General features: G+C 44.2%; 1 protein-coding gene across 2 annotated transcripts in view; it reads right to left on the bottom strand.

The window, feature by feature from the left end:
* IP6K1 (inositol hexakisphosphate kinase 1) overlaps positions 1-12,967 on the bottom strand; it is a 66,228-nt gene extending 53,261 nt beyond the window's left edge. For both annotated transcript variants that reach the window (XM_025455886.3, XM_035703182.2), the window contains exon 1: positions 12,774-12,967. The gene's annotated coding sequence lies outside the window, so the exon portion shown is untranslated. The remainder of the gene's footprint in view (positions 1-12,773) is intronic.
* Positions 12,968-14,651: the final 1,684 nt, after the last annotated feature.

The raw sequence follows: 14,651 nt of genomic DNA, 5'->3' as shown, positions 1-14,651 counted from the left end.
CTAGATGCTAACAACCAGCATCAGTATCCTTGGTCAGGAGGAGCCTTTCTGAGAACACCTGAAAATGTTTCCTTAGTCAATAAATAAAAGAAAAAATCAGGGCGCCTGGATGGCTTAGTTGGTGAATCTCTTGATTTCAGGTCATGATCTCAGGGTTGTGAGATCAAGCCCCATATCAGGCTTGCACTGGGCGTGGAGCCTGCTTAAGATTCTTTCTCCCTCTACCCCTCCTCCCCCCCACCAAAAATAAAATTAAAATATAAATAAATAAAACTGAAAAACACAACATCTAAATCCTATAGCAGCTACTTGCATTATAAAGCTAACTTTAAGCCAAATCACAAGAGATGGTCTCACCCTCTCCCACTCTACCCTGGCAGGGGAACAAACCTGTTCACATCATTCAACTACCAAAACAAAGTTATAGTTCAGATACAAGGCCTCTATAGTGCCCCACTGATCGCATTGGCTTAGACAAAATTTCAATCTTTTTTTTTTTTTTTTTTTTTTTTTTTAAGGAAAAACCAGAGTAATAACACACACACACACAGAATAACTGACATGGGAAGGAAGTACAGTAGGAAAGCAAGGCTGTCAGTGTACCAGAGCCATGTAGACACAGCAATTAGGCTACAGGGAGCAAAGGCTACAGCTATCAAAGGGCTCCAGGGTGAGCAGAGAGGAGAAACAAAGTCCCCTGTCAGACTTTTATGATTTTTTAGTCAAATGAAGAACAGCAGAATGAATTATCTGAACTTTTTCCTATGAAGGATTATATCTTAATTTTGGGTTGCATGAGGGCTAGAAATCTGACCTGCTCTGTTTGACAGGAATGACCCTACCAACAGTCTTATACTTGAAAAAACAAAAGCCTTAAAGGAAAATTGAATTTGTTTTTATCACCCCTCAGTGCTTTTACCTAAAAGGAACTCTTGATGCTTTACAAGTGTTTCCTCATTCACCCGCAGATTCTTGGATAAGGATTTTTACCACAAAGAAGTTCTACAAACAGTTCTAAGATGTAAACCTTCAATAGCACCCAAAGGCCAGTATTTCAGTTAAGGGCCACAGTATAGCAATAAGGCTTGCTCAACAGCACTAATTACATTTTCCCAGGTAAAACAAGTACCTACTCACAGCCCAATTTCCCAGATAGCATACCAGGGTGCAAAGCTGTTTAAAAGGAAAGGAAAAGTTGTCTACATTTAAAGGATGAGGAAACTGGGCAGCCCCGGTGGCGCAGCAGTTTGGCGCCGCCTGCAGCCTGGGGTGTGATCCTGGAGACCCGGTATCGAGTCCCACATCGGGCTCCCTACATGGAGCCTGCTTCTCCCTCTGCCTGTGTCTCTGCCTCTCTCTCTCTCTCTCTCTCTCTCTCTCTATGAATAAATATATAAAATCTTTAAAAAAATAAATAAAGGATGAGGAAACTAAAGCACACAGAAAATAAGCAAATGAAAACTAAAGCAAAAAAATGAAATAGCTGAGACGTCTGGGTGGCTCAGTGGTTCAGCATCTGCCTTCAGCTCAGGGCATGATCCTGGAGTCCAGGGATCGAGTCCTGCATCCAGCTCCTTGCATGGAGCCTGTTTCTCCTCCCTCTGCCTATGTCTCTGCCTGTATCTCTCATGAATAAATATTTTTTTAAAAAATGAAAAAGTTGGGCAGCCCCGGTGGCGTAGCGGTTTGGCGCCGCTTGCGGCCTGGGGTGTGATCCTGGGGACCTGGGATCGAGTCCCACGTCGGGCTCCCTGCATGGAGCCTGCTTCTCTCTCTGCCTGTGTCTCTGCCTCTCTTTCGCTCTCTCTGAATAAATCAATAAATAAATCTTAAAAAAAAAAAAGAAAAAGTTCTACCTAGCCTACTTTATAATTGGTTCTGAATCTAAACTTCTTTAAATTCATGATAAATGCCATGTTACTTCTTTTAAAGAGCTATTCATCCTAGAAAAACCCCAAGCATCAAGACCTATTGTCATTATTTTTAAAAACTACTACATGGAGGTTTATAGACACTTTATTCATAATTGCCAAAAGTTGGAAGTAACCAAGATGTCCTTCAAAAGGTGAATGGGATGGGGTGCCTGGGTCGTTCAGTCAGTTAACTGTCAGGTCATGGTCTCAGGGTCATGAGATGGAGCCTGCAACGGGCTCTGCTGCTGGGCTTGGAGCCTGCTTAAGATTCCCTCTCTCCCTCTAGCTCTACTCCTCCCCCACTCCACCACCACCCCGCCCCCCATCCACACATGTGTGTGCATGTGCTCTCTCTCTCTCAAAAATAATAATAAAAGGTGAGTGGATAAACTGTGATCCATTCAGACAACAGAATATTATTCAGCACTAAAAAGAAATGAGTTATCAAGCCCTAAAGATATGGAGAAAACTTAAATGCATACTACTAAGTGAAAGAAGCCAATCTAAAAAGGCTATATACTGTATGACTCCAACTATATGACGTTCTAGAAAAGACAAAACTTTGAAAATAGTAAAACTACTACTGGTTGCCAGGATTTGAAGGAGAGGGAGGGATGAATAGGAGCATACTGGATTTTTTTTAGGACAGCAAAACTATTCTGTATGATACTATAATGGATACATGCCATTACACATTTGTCAAAACAAATACATTCTGTGGAATGTAAGAGTGAACCCTAACATAAACTATGGACTTTGGGTGATAATGAGTCATTGCAGATTCGCTGACTAACAAAGTATCACTCTACTGTGGGATGTTGATAATGGAAGAGACTATTGGGGAAAGGGGTCAAGGGGTACATGGGAACTCTCTATTCTTGACATTCAATTTTCCTATAAACTTAAAACTACTTTAAAAAACAAGTCTAGGGGATCCCTGGGTGGCTCAGCGGTTTGGCGCCTGCCTTTGGCCCGGGGCACGATCCTGGGGTCCCGGGATCGAGTCCCGCATCGGGCTCTAGGCATGGAGCCTGCTTCTCCCTCTGCCTGTGTCTCTGCCTCTCTCTCTCTCTCTGTGTCTCTCATGGATAAAAAAAATTTAAAAAATAATAATAAAGTTAAAAAAAAGTCTATTTTATAGAAAGCCAAAGTATTTAAATGTTTTAATTTTTTTAATATTCTGATTTTTTATCTGGGTGGTTATTAGACATATGTATACATGTACAAATCTCAAAATTTGTCCACTTTAGATGTATTTTATATGTATCTATAAGCATATGTATCAGGATGCCTGGGTGGGTCAGCGGTTGAGCGTCTGACTTCACGCCCAGGGCGTGATTCTAGTGTCCTGGGATCAAGTTCCCCATGGGGCTCCCTGCATGAAGCCTGCTTCTCTCTTTGCCTATGTTTCTGCCTCTCTCTCTCATGAATAAATGAATAAAATATTTTTAAAAAATCTTAAAAATAAAAAATAAAAAAATCTTAAAAAAATATATATATAAGCATACGTTCTTATATGTATATTTATAGGTATATGTATTTTATTTACACATATTTCAATAAGTTACTTTGAAGGAAAACAAAAATTTAATAGGGCAAACTAATCACTTGATGGAAAATAAAATCTGTGCTTAGGGCAGCCCCAGTGGCATAGCGGTTTAATGCAGCCTGGGGTGTGATCCTGGAGACCCGGGATCGAGTCCCATGTCGGGCCTCCTGTATGGAGCCTGCTTCTCCCTCTGCCTGTGTCTCTGTCCCTATGAATAAGTAAAATCTTTAAAACAAAAAAAAAAATCTGTGCTTAAACTAACACTGGAAGGCAGAGTCTTGATGAGGCATGAGCACTGTCCAAGCACAGAGACTCCCTGGCTCTGTGGCCTAAACATCTTAATTCTTAGTTTCCTCCACTATAAAATGAACGTACTACTACTTGTCTCACAGAGCTGTTAAAGAAGAAATTCTTGGGATGCCTGGGTTCAGTCAGTTAAGTGTCTGCCTTCAGCTCAGATCATGTTCTCAGGGCCTGGTGTTGGCTCCCTGCTCAGTGAGGAGTCTGCTTCTCCCTCTCCCTCTCCCTCCGCTCACTTGTGCTCTCTTTTAAGTAAATTCTTTAAAAATAAATAAGTAAGGGGATCCCTGGGTGGCGCAGCGGTTTAGCGCCTGTCTTTGGCCCAGGGCACGATCCTGGAGACCCGGGATCGAATCCCACATCGGGCTCCCGGTGCATGGAGCCTGCTTCTCCCTCTGCCTGTGTCTCTGCCTCTCTCTCTCTCTCTCTCTCTGTGACTATCATAAATAAATAAAAAAATGTTTAAATTATTTAAAAAATAAAAATAAAATAAAAAAATAAATAAGTAGGGCAGCACCGGTGGCCCAGTGGTTTAGAGCCACCTTCGGCCCAGGGTGTGATCCTGGAGACCCGGGACTGAGTCCCAAGTCAGGCTCCCTGCACAGAGCGTGCTTCTCCTTCTGCCTGTGCCTCTGCCTCTCTCTCTCTCTCTCTCTCTGTGTCGGTCATAAATAAATAAATAAATAAATAAATAAATAAATAGTATAGACATTTAAAATTTTTAATAAAGTACCCTCTAAATAAGCAGTATTTTAAGAGTAATTTTCTCACTTCAACCAACTCCCACATGAAAGTTTCATTCATCTTAAATCCCTACCTTAACTTCCATCCAGAAAATATCATTTTAGCAACTCCATTAGAATCTATTTAATTCGGGATCCCTGGGTGGCGCAGCGGTTTAGCGCCTGTCTTTGGCCCAGGGCGCGATCCTGGAGACCCGGGATCGAATCCCACGTCCGGCTCCGGGTGCATGGAGCCTGCTTCTCCCTCTGCCTGTGTCTCTGTCTCTCTCTCTCTCTCTCTGTGTGACTATCATAAATAAATAAAAATTAAAAAAAAAAAAAGAATCTATTTAATTCTTTAAGAGATATGGGAAGCTTTAAAAGAAGACTCTGATAACCAAGAAACTAGTCACTGATCACCAGCCCAAGTCAATGGTGAAAGAGAATGCAATACGCCAAACAGAGCTATGAATAGGCAAAATGTGGAAAGGACTATTAATGGGGCGGCGGGGCGGAGGGGGGGGGGTTGAATACTCACCAAAAGCACTGCTTACTCCTCCCAGAAATTAATGAGAAGACCTCTTAGCTAAGACCCTCTGGTTGGTGTCAGTTTTCTAACACTACACATGGGAGATCATCAGACAAAGCAGCTTCAAACTTTAAAAAGTTGCATGTGAATTAAAATTAAAACTCACATGCAACTTTTTACAGTAGCAAAATACATGCCACATGACTCACAGTCTAAAGAGGCAGTGTCCACTGTGGCAACTGGACTTGAACACTTACAAAGGCAAAAATCACCAAGGCCAGGCTCCATAGAGAGATAGATGAAGGATGAATTCTGTGAACCCTGTGAATGACCAAGAGGCCTCCTGGCCTGCATCAATTAACAGAAATTCAGGGGTGCCTGGGTGGCTCTTGATTTTGCCTCAGATCATCATCTCAGGGTCATGAAATCCAGCCCCATGCCAGGCTCCTAACTGGGCATGGAGCCTGCTTGAGTCTCCCTCCCTCCTTCCCTCCCTTTCTCTCTCTCTCTCTCTCTCTCTCTCTGTCTCCCTCGCACCCTCCACTCTCTCCCCAAGAGAGAAATCCAAAAGCATGACAAGCACTGCTATAAGTTTTTTATTTTTATTTTTATTTATTTATGATAGTCACAGAGAGAGAGAGAGAGAGAGGTAGAGACACAGGCAGAGGGAGAAGCAGGCTCCATGCACCGGGAGCCCGATGTGGGATTCGATCCCAGGTCTCCAGGATCGCGCCCTGGGCCAAAGGCAGGCACCAAACCGTTGTGCCACCCAGGGATCCCACTGCTATAAGTTCTATAACAAACAGACCCCCTCCATCTAGAAGCTTGTGTCTACTTGCAATAAATAGTTCCTAGTTACTTCAACTTGCCACCTCCATGGAGTATCATTAGTTCTTGGATAGATATGGAAATCTGGCGAAAGCAGAAAATGAAGCTTGGAGCTGAGAACTATAAGGAATAAAAACAAAACTGGGCCCACAGCCCATAGGACTACTCTCTAACTTTTCCTGAAAGTGTCCCTCTGACGTAGTCCGGAAGTCAGAGCCATTCTACTTTCAGATATATATTGAAGAGAAATGAAGATATATACACACACAGATGTGTACAAGAGCATCTATTGTATTTCATTCATAATAGCCCCAAACTACAAACAACTCACATGCCCATCAGCAAATGGTATAGCCATAAAACAGAACACTACTGAGGAACACAACAAAATAAGATGAACCTCAAAACATCATACTAAGCAAAAGTCAGACACAAAAGACTTCTCATTATTCTCAGTAGTTCTATAAAGTCACTACTAACACCAAGTTAGCAAATACCAAGCCACTACTACTCAGGGGAAATGTAGCATTAAGTTCTGTGAGCCTCTGGTCACATTTCTGTCAACCAATCAATTCATAACCTTCCAGAGTTATATACATAGAATATATAACCTTGTATGTATGCTTCTGTTTAAAGACACTTTAATAGACAGTAGTTCCCCCTTATCCACGGTTTTGCTTTGCAATTTCAGTGACCCAGAGTCAAACACAGTTCAGAAGCAGATGGTCCTCCTCCTAAGGTATGGTCAGAAGGTCAGTAGTAGCCTAATGCTACGTCAAGATGCCTACCTACATCATTCACCTCACGGCATCTTATCATGTAGGCGTTTTATCATCTCACCTCATCACAAGAAAGGTGAGTACAATAACATACTGTAAGAGAGAGACAACATTCACATAACTTTTATTATAGTATATTGTAATTGTTCTAATTTATTATTGCGTTGTTAGTCTCTTCCCATGCCTGATTTACAAATTAAACTTTATCACAGGTATGTATATAAAAAAAAAAGTACATATATAGTTCAGTAACATCTCCAATTTCAGGCATCCACTGGGGGTCCTGGGAAGTATCTCCTAAAGATAAGGGGAGGAACTACTAGATACTGTTGACACAGTAACACTGAAATCTCAGCCAACAGTACTATACATGTCTGAACAAAATCTAATCTAATACATGTATTTTCTCCATTAGGGGCATCACAACTTTCTTGTGCTTAGGAAGACTAACAACACTTTAGAACTACACTTAAGAGACATTTTATTTGTTTGTTTATTTATTTTAAAAGATTTTATTTATTTTTTTTCAAGATTTTATTTATTCATGAGAGAAACACAGAGAGAATGAGAGAGAGAGAGAGAGAGAGAGAGAGAGAGGCAGAGACACAGGCAGAGGGAGAAGCAGACTCTATGCAGGGAGCCTGATGTGGGACTCGATTCCAGGACTCCAGGATCATGCCCTGGGCCGAAGGCAGCACTAAACCGCTGAGCCACCCAGGCTGCCCTTAACAGCCATTTTAAACAGCAAAATTCTCAACAAAAAAACACAAAAATATGAAAAGTCATGGCATTAAACAGACCATGAAAAAAGACGCTTACAGTATTAGAGCTGAAACAAGAATGCAGAGTGTCACACCTTGCTCCACTTTAGCTGGGAATGGACACAACAGACAATTCAAATTTTTTGCCATCTGGCCTACAAACAGTTTTCTTTCACTAGTGAAGCAGCTCAAATTTTCTTATTTCATCGCCAAATTTTTTAAAAATCAGGAAATTCCACATAAAAATTCAGATTTCTTGTTTTCTTAAAAAACAACAACAACAACCCACCACCACCTGGCTCTAACAATTGAGCATCAGGGCATGATCCTGGAGTTCCAGGATCTGAGTCCTGCTTTCGGCTCCCTGCGGCAGCCTGTTTCTCCCTCTGCCTATGTCTCTGCCTCTCTCTGTGTCTCTCATGAATAAATAAATAAAATCTTTTAAAAAATCACAAGGGATGTCTAGGTGGCCCACTGTCTTCAGCTCGGCTCAGGATCCCAGAGTTCTAGGATGAGCCCCACTTCAGGCTTCCTGCTCAGCGGGGTGTCTGCTTCTCCCTCTGCCCTTCCCACCCACTCCACCTCACCATCTCCCTTGTTCTCCCTCTCTGGCGTGCGGGCGTGCTCTCTCTCTCTCTCTCTCTCTCAAATAAAATTGTTTTGTTTTTTAAATCACAAGACCTAGTAACACAACTGGCCGGAACCAAACAACACTGACCCTTTAGATAAGGCCTGTGCTCACTAGTTTACCCTAATCCCTACCTCTCTCTACACAATGCCCTTACACTCTGCTTCCCTAAATTTATTGCCAGCTAGCCTGTGATACAGATGCATCATTTACCAACATAGATGTTTATATAATATATTGCTGGGACGCCTGGGTGGCTCAGTGGGTGAGCATCTGCCTTCAGGTCAGGGCATGATCCCAGTCAGGGGATCGAGTCCCGCATTGGGCTCCCTGCAAGAAGCCTGCTTCTCCCTATGTCTGTGTCTCTGTCTCTCTCTCTGTCTCTTATGAATAAATCAAATATTTAAAAAATATGTACATATATATATATAAAAACATTGTTGACTGCAAATAGGTACAAGTCAGGATGTATAGCATAATCTCATGTCTGTAAAAATCAAGGACGGGAAAAAAAGGCTGGTTATACACTAAAATAAAGGGAAGTTAAGAATGAACCTTTATTTTTATTTCTTGTTACTCATATATCTTTTTTTTTTTTTTTTAAACTAGTGAATATGGGACGCTTGGGTGGCTCAGCGGTTGAGCGCCTGCCTTTGGCCCAAGGCATGATTCTGGAGTCCCAGGATAGAGTCCCTCATCGGGCTCCCTGCATGAAGCCTGCTTCTCCCTCTGCCTATGTCTCTGCCTTTCTCTCTCTGTGTCTCTCATGCAAAAATAAATAAAATCTTTAAAAATAAAACTAGTGAATACACATTCCTTATGTAAGTTGTTTTTTATAGCAGCTTTGATTGTAATCACACATCATATAATTCACCCATTTAATGTGCATAATTCAATGGTTTTTAGTATATTCACAGACATGCACAATTATCGCTACAACTTTAAACATACTCATCACCTCAGAAAGAAACCCCATAACCTCATCTATCATTCCCCTATGCTCTCATCCACCTCCAAGCCCTAAGCAACCACTAATCTACTTCCTAGCTCTATAGATTTGCCTATTCTGGGTGTTTTGTATAAATGGAATCACATAATATGTGATCTTTTGTATCTGGCCTCCTTCACGAATGTTTTCCATGTTATATGTATCAGTGCTTCATTCTTTTTTATTGCTAAATAATACTTCATTGTATGTATATACATTTTATTTATCCATTATTAACTGATAAGACAGTTATTTCCCTCTTTGCATATTATAAATAACACTGCTATTAACATTCATATACAGGTTATTGTGTGGACATGTTTCCATTTCTCTTGGGTAGATAATTAGGAGTGGGGTTTGTGGGTCATATGGTAACTCTATGTTTAACTATTCAAAGAACTGTCAGATTCTTTTCTAAATCTGGGCAAAAGCACAGATCCACTGGCACAAATAGACAAAATGCCTGACTCCTCTCTGACTGCATCCTTTTACATTCATATCATTCTCCGTGTATGAAGGCTCTGATTTCTCCACATCCTCACCAACACTAGTCATTACCTGACTTTTGAATTATAGAATAAGTTGTTTCTAAGTGTTCATTCAATCCTAACACACCCAGATTTTTATGGACTTCAAGCTGCTCTTATTCACCAACATCAAATTTTAGACTTGAAAAGAATCCAGTCCTAGACCTACTTACTAGATTGCCCACCTTCTGTAAAATGAAGGAACAAGAGTAAATGATCCAAACCCCACTTGCAAATGAAACTTTTACAGAAGAGGGATCCCTGGGTGGCGCAGCGGTTTGGCGCCTGCCTTTGGCCCAGGGCGCGATCCTGGAGACCCGGGATCGAATCCCACATCGGGCTCCCGGTGCATGGAGCCTGCTTCTCCCTCTGCCTGTGTCTCTGCCTCTCTCTCTCTCTCTCTCTCTCTCTCTCTGTGACTATCATAAATAAATAAAAATTAAAAAAAAAAAAAGAAACTTTTACAGAAGAGATTAGCAGAAAATTTTCAAAGAATAAAAAAAGAAAAAAAAATTTTCTAGCACTCAACAAAACAAAGTCCCTAACAGGGACCCAGCCCTCAAGTGAACATGTTTTCCCATCAAAATTCATTTGTAGGGGCACCTGGGTGGCTCAGTGGTTGAGCCATCTGCCTTTGGCTCAGGTCATGATTCCAGGGTCCTAGGATTAAGTCCCTCCATCATACTCCCTGTGGGGAGCCTGGTCCTCCCTCTGCCTATGTATCTACCTTTCTCTCTCTCTCTCTCTGTCTCTCATGAATAAATAAAATCTTAAAAAAAAAAAAAAACCCTCATTTGTAATGGCTCCTACATAAATGCAACTTCAAACCATAGCAGCAAATGACAGCCTTGATCTAACACTTTTCATAAAAGAACCAAGATATCTTAGATTGTCTCACTTGGAATCCATCGCTCAAATCCTGCTATAATAAGGAAAGAGAAATAAAATCTAATTTAAAATAGGGGCAAAAGCACAGATCCAATGGCACAAACACACAAATCTCCCAATTTCTCCCTTGACCCAAGTCAGAGACAAGAGTGTATGTACTGTGTAGCCTTTCCCCAGCTTTCCCATCACTGCTCCCCATGGTCTCAGGGCAGCAATAGGAGGGCAAGCAGCAAATAATACTGATGCATTTATAGCAGCCCAAGGTGGCAGTGAGACCCAACCAAGGTCTAAGAATCTTGGCACCCAATGCTATGTTCACCCAATGCATGTTTTCCAAGAATCAATACTGGATCTTGGTCAGGAAGGGGATGGACCACACAGTCCCTTCTGAGAATGCAGAATTACTTTGTTTTCAGGCTTCAGTTCTGCACTTTGAGCAAGTTCTGCCTCTTTCCTGCGGTACTGAGGATGGGCCTCCATAAGGCATTGGAGATGCAAGCACTTCTGGCAGAGTAAGAGGTGGAGAGATCCGTGGCCACCAAATCCCCATTTCTACATGTTTATTCTGTCCATTTCCCTGTTTAAATACAGAAGGTGTTTTAAACTCAGACAAATTTAACACTCTTGTAAACATTTAGTTCTCACCTACTACATGCAGGTTGCAAGATAACACAAAAAGACAGTCTCTATAGGACAAAGTTTAGGTCTCAACAGAGAAAATAAAAAAATATATATACTTAAAAGAGCAAATACTATTTTGTTTTTTGCATAAGGACAACAATGCTCCTGCAGTATCCCCAGGAGCTGGAACATCTAGGAAATGTTTCATAAAGAAGACCTGAGCTGAACTCTGGAGAAAAGAGAAGAAGAAAAACTGGTATCCAAAGAGGAGTAAAAGCCATTGAACTTGGCTGGCAAGAAATCTGTGTATGGTTGAAATATCATGTATGGAATGTCTAGCAAATCATCTGGTAATGGGGATTAGGAGAAGCCCTGGAGAGGTGGGCTGGGGCCAGCTGGGCAGGAGCACCTCAAATGCCACGTTAGGACATCAGATCTCATCCCATAAGTTGCATCAGTTTCTGACTTCAGTGTAGGATCTCCAGTCTCTTGAAGTGTGTGTGTGTCAGTCATAATACTTAAAAGTCCTGACATTTACAGGTGAATTACATAAATACAAGAAGAGTCTGTGTTCTCACAAGACCACAGCAAGAGGCTGCCAGCCTCCTCTGGTTTCAGCATCTTCTCCAAAAGAATCTCCTGATCAAGGAGCTGGTTTCTTTCAAAATTAAACATTAAGATGACAAGATCCTGACACAAGTGTACAAAGTATTGTTGCTTGACTTCTCAGTCGAATCCATTCATGTTTTTTGTATAACCACATACAAGGAGGCTGCGCAGTGAAGCCAAGAGACCAGAGAGAAAGAGCAATGTGTTGTGGAGCACTCAGAACTCTTCCTAGGCCTGCACACCTTGCCGGTGGTCTCTAACCCTCCCGCCCTTGCAGAAAGGGGGCCTGACGGGTTGTTTTCATTGGGCAAGATACATTTAGTCTGTTAAAAGTTAATTTGACAGTTCCATACCATCCACAACGACAAAAATAAGTTTCTTTTTTTTTTTTTTTCTGATTCTAAGAGGTCCTATATTTCCTTTGTCTCACGATTACACTGGCAGAATATCTATTTCTTTAGGAGATAAAACCAAGTCATCACCATAATATTCACTTTCTTCTGGAGCAAAGAGAAGATGACCTTACTACAAGTCCAAAAAATGGTCACAAATCAAAGAAGTTATGTTCCAAAATAAAAGTCGGGCATCATGGACATTTAAGCAGGCTCTTCAGGAAGAAGCAAACAGTGAGCTCCGAGGAGCACAGGAGGCGGGCGCTGGGCAGAGCCTTACCCCTGCTAGAATCACCGGGCCACGACACTGGCCTGCCTGGGTTCGTGGGGGCTTTAGCCTGTTTCGTCTAGTCTTAGTTTTCAACTAAGTGAAAAACACTCGCAGGAACCACATCTAAGAAACAGGTGTTATTTCTCACTCGGGAGCAACGGACGACTCCCGAGAGCATCAGGCTGGCAATGGACACGTTTCAGTGGTGCGGGCCAAAGGAGATAATTTCCCGCTACCCCGCCGGCCGGCCTTTGGGCGCGGGGCTCTCAGACCTCTACCCCGCGGCCGTCCACCTCGGCGCTGGCATCTGGGAGGCTCCACGGGCGGCGGGTCCAGGACGCTCGAGTGATGTGTGAGCGATGCTTGGCAGATGCCCCGGCCCCGCGCGCGCCCGCTCCAACCCCGCGCCCGCCGCCGCCCGCCCCGCCGGCGTCAGGCCGGTCTTTCGGCCCGGCTCCTGTCACTCACCGGCCCAGCCCGGGCAGCGGGCGCCCACGGCTCCCCACGGGAGCTGGGCCCCCCGGGCCTCCAGGTTTCGGCCCGCCCCCGGCAGGCAGCGCAGGTGGATGAGCCCCGCAGCAGCGGCCCCACACCGGCCGCTCGGTCCAGCTCCCGGCGCTGCCCACTGGGTACGGATCAACAACAAGATGGCGGCCAGCCGAGGGGGCGGGGGCCGGGCGTCATAGTAACCAGGACGGCGAAGAACCCGCCCCGGCTGAGAATATCTCCAATCAACAGCCTCTTCATCCGACGCCTAAGGGAGTGCTTCTCGCTGACAGGTCAGCCGGCCTGTCAGTCAGAGCCTGCCTCTCACGGCCCTCGCCGAACGCCTCAGGACGTGACTGTGACGGCAAGGAGTGGCGCATGCGCGCCGTTCCCGGAGTTGCTGGCGGCAGAGCTTTTGCTGGCGACTCTGGGGCTATACCGCCCTTGGCCTTTTCGCGTGTGTAGCCTTTTTGCGGAGCCGACAGGGTCTTCTCACACATGCGCACATACTTAGGGAATGCGTGTTTGTGTGCTGCATGCTTTTTTTGTTGTCACCCACTGGAAGGGGAATTGTTGTCCAGGTTCACCGGTGAGGAAACTGAGGCGCAGAGGGGATGGCCTGGCCAAGGTCATGCCACCTCTGGAAATGGAGGCACCAGATTTCGTACCTCCTCCTAGTGGCCTCAGAGTTTAATAGTTTCTTCCCAGCGGCTCGCCCCACACACACCTCGCTTTGCCCCTCATTAGTGGCAAGGTGCCACCACGTGTGCTGCCCCAAGCAGTCCCTGGCCCATTGCCCACGTTTGTCCTTCTGCCTTGAGTTCAGATCAAGCACAAGCCTTGGCACACAAACTCTTCTTTTCCTGCCCTAGAGCATCTTGTCCTGAGTACCTGTGACACAGTTTTTGCCCTGGACTGTCATGATCTATCTCAGGCTGAGTCCTAGGAAAATGGTTATCCCTGGTCCCCCAAACAGAGCACCTAACCTTGGGGTCGGCTTCAGGGTTAGGAACTCAAATGCAATCACATAGCCTGGACCCACATCAAGTCCCAGAACTAGTTACGTGACTTGAACCTTGGTCTCCCCATCTATAAAATGATAACAAATGAGCCCTTAGGGGCCGCCTGGGTGGCTCAGTGGTTGAGTGTCTGCCTTCAGCTCAGGTTGTGATCCCAGAGTTCCAGGATGGACTCCCACACCCGGCTCCCTGCAAGGAGCCTGCTTCTCCCTCTGCCCATGTCTCTGCCTCTGTGTGTGTGTCTCTTATGCATAAAGAAAATCTTAAAAAAAAAAAAAAAGAGCCCTTAGAGTGAGGTAAGTACTCAGGAAAGTCAGCCTATAACCACTTCCAGTAACCGCCTGCTATCAGGTTGCTGTCACCGGGGCCAGCTACAACACCCTCACTTTTAGGGGAGCACCATGAAGCATATTTTTCACACAGAAGACACTCAGCTTATTCCCTAACCTGGGACACCATAACTGGCTCAGGAAGGAAGATCCTTGATTTCCCTGAGAGGTTCAGGTCCACACACTTGGCAGATGGGAGAAGGCTGAAAGAACTTAGGGATATGTCAGTAAAGGTAGCCTCTACCCAGAAAGCAGGTCCTCTTGGAGAGCTGGCAGTAACATGAGACCTGATTCCAGGCTGAGCAAGGGTAGTGACCTAGCACCGCATCCAACAGAACCTGCACTCCTGCAGGTTATTGTAGGCCACCTGGCTCTCTGCAACTGCTCAACTCAGCTCAGCAACGGGAGGGCTGAGGGCCAAGAAACCAGAAGAAACATCAGAAATCAATGGGAATAGCCTGTCAGAAGGGGGCTACCATCAATCCCTCCATGGCCATCCTTGCCACAGGGTT

This window comes from Canis lupus, chromosome 20, assembly GCF_003254725.2.
Source record: "Canis lupus dingo isolate Sandy chromosome 20, ASM325472v2, whole genome shotgun sequence".
NCBI lineage: Eukaryota > Metazoa > Chordata > Mammalia > Carnivora > Canidae > Canis > Canis lupus.
This window is presented reverse-complemented; position numbering and strand designations above follow the sequence as displayed.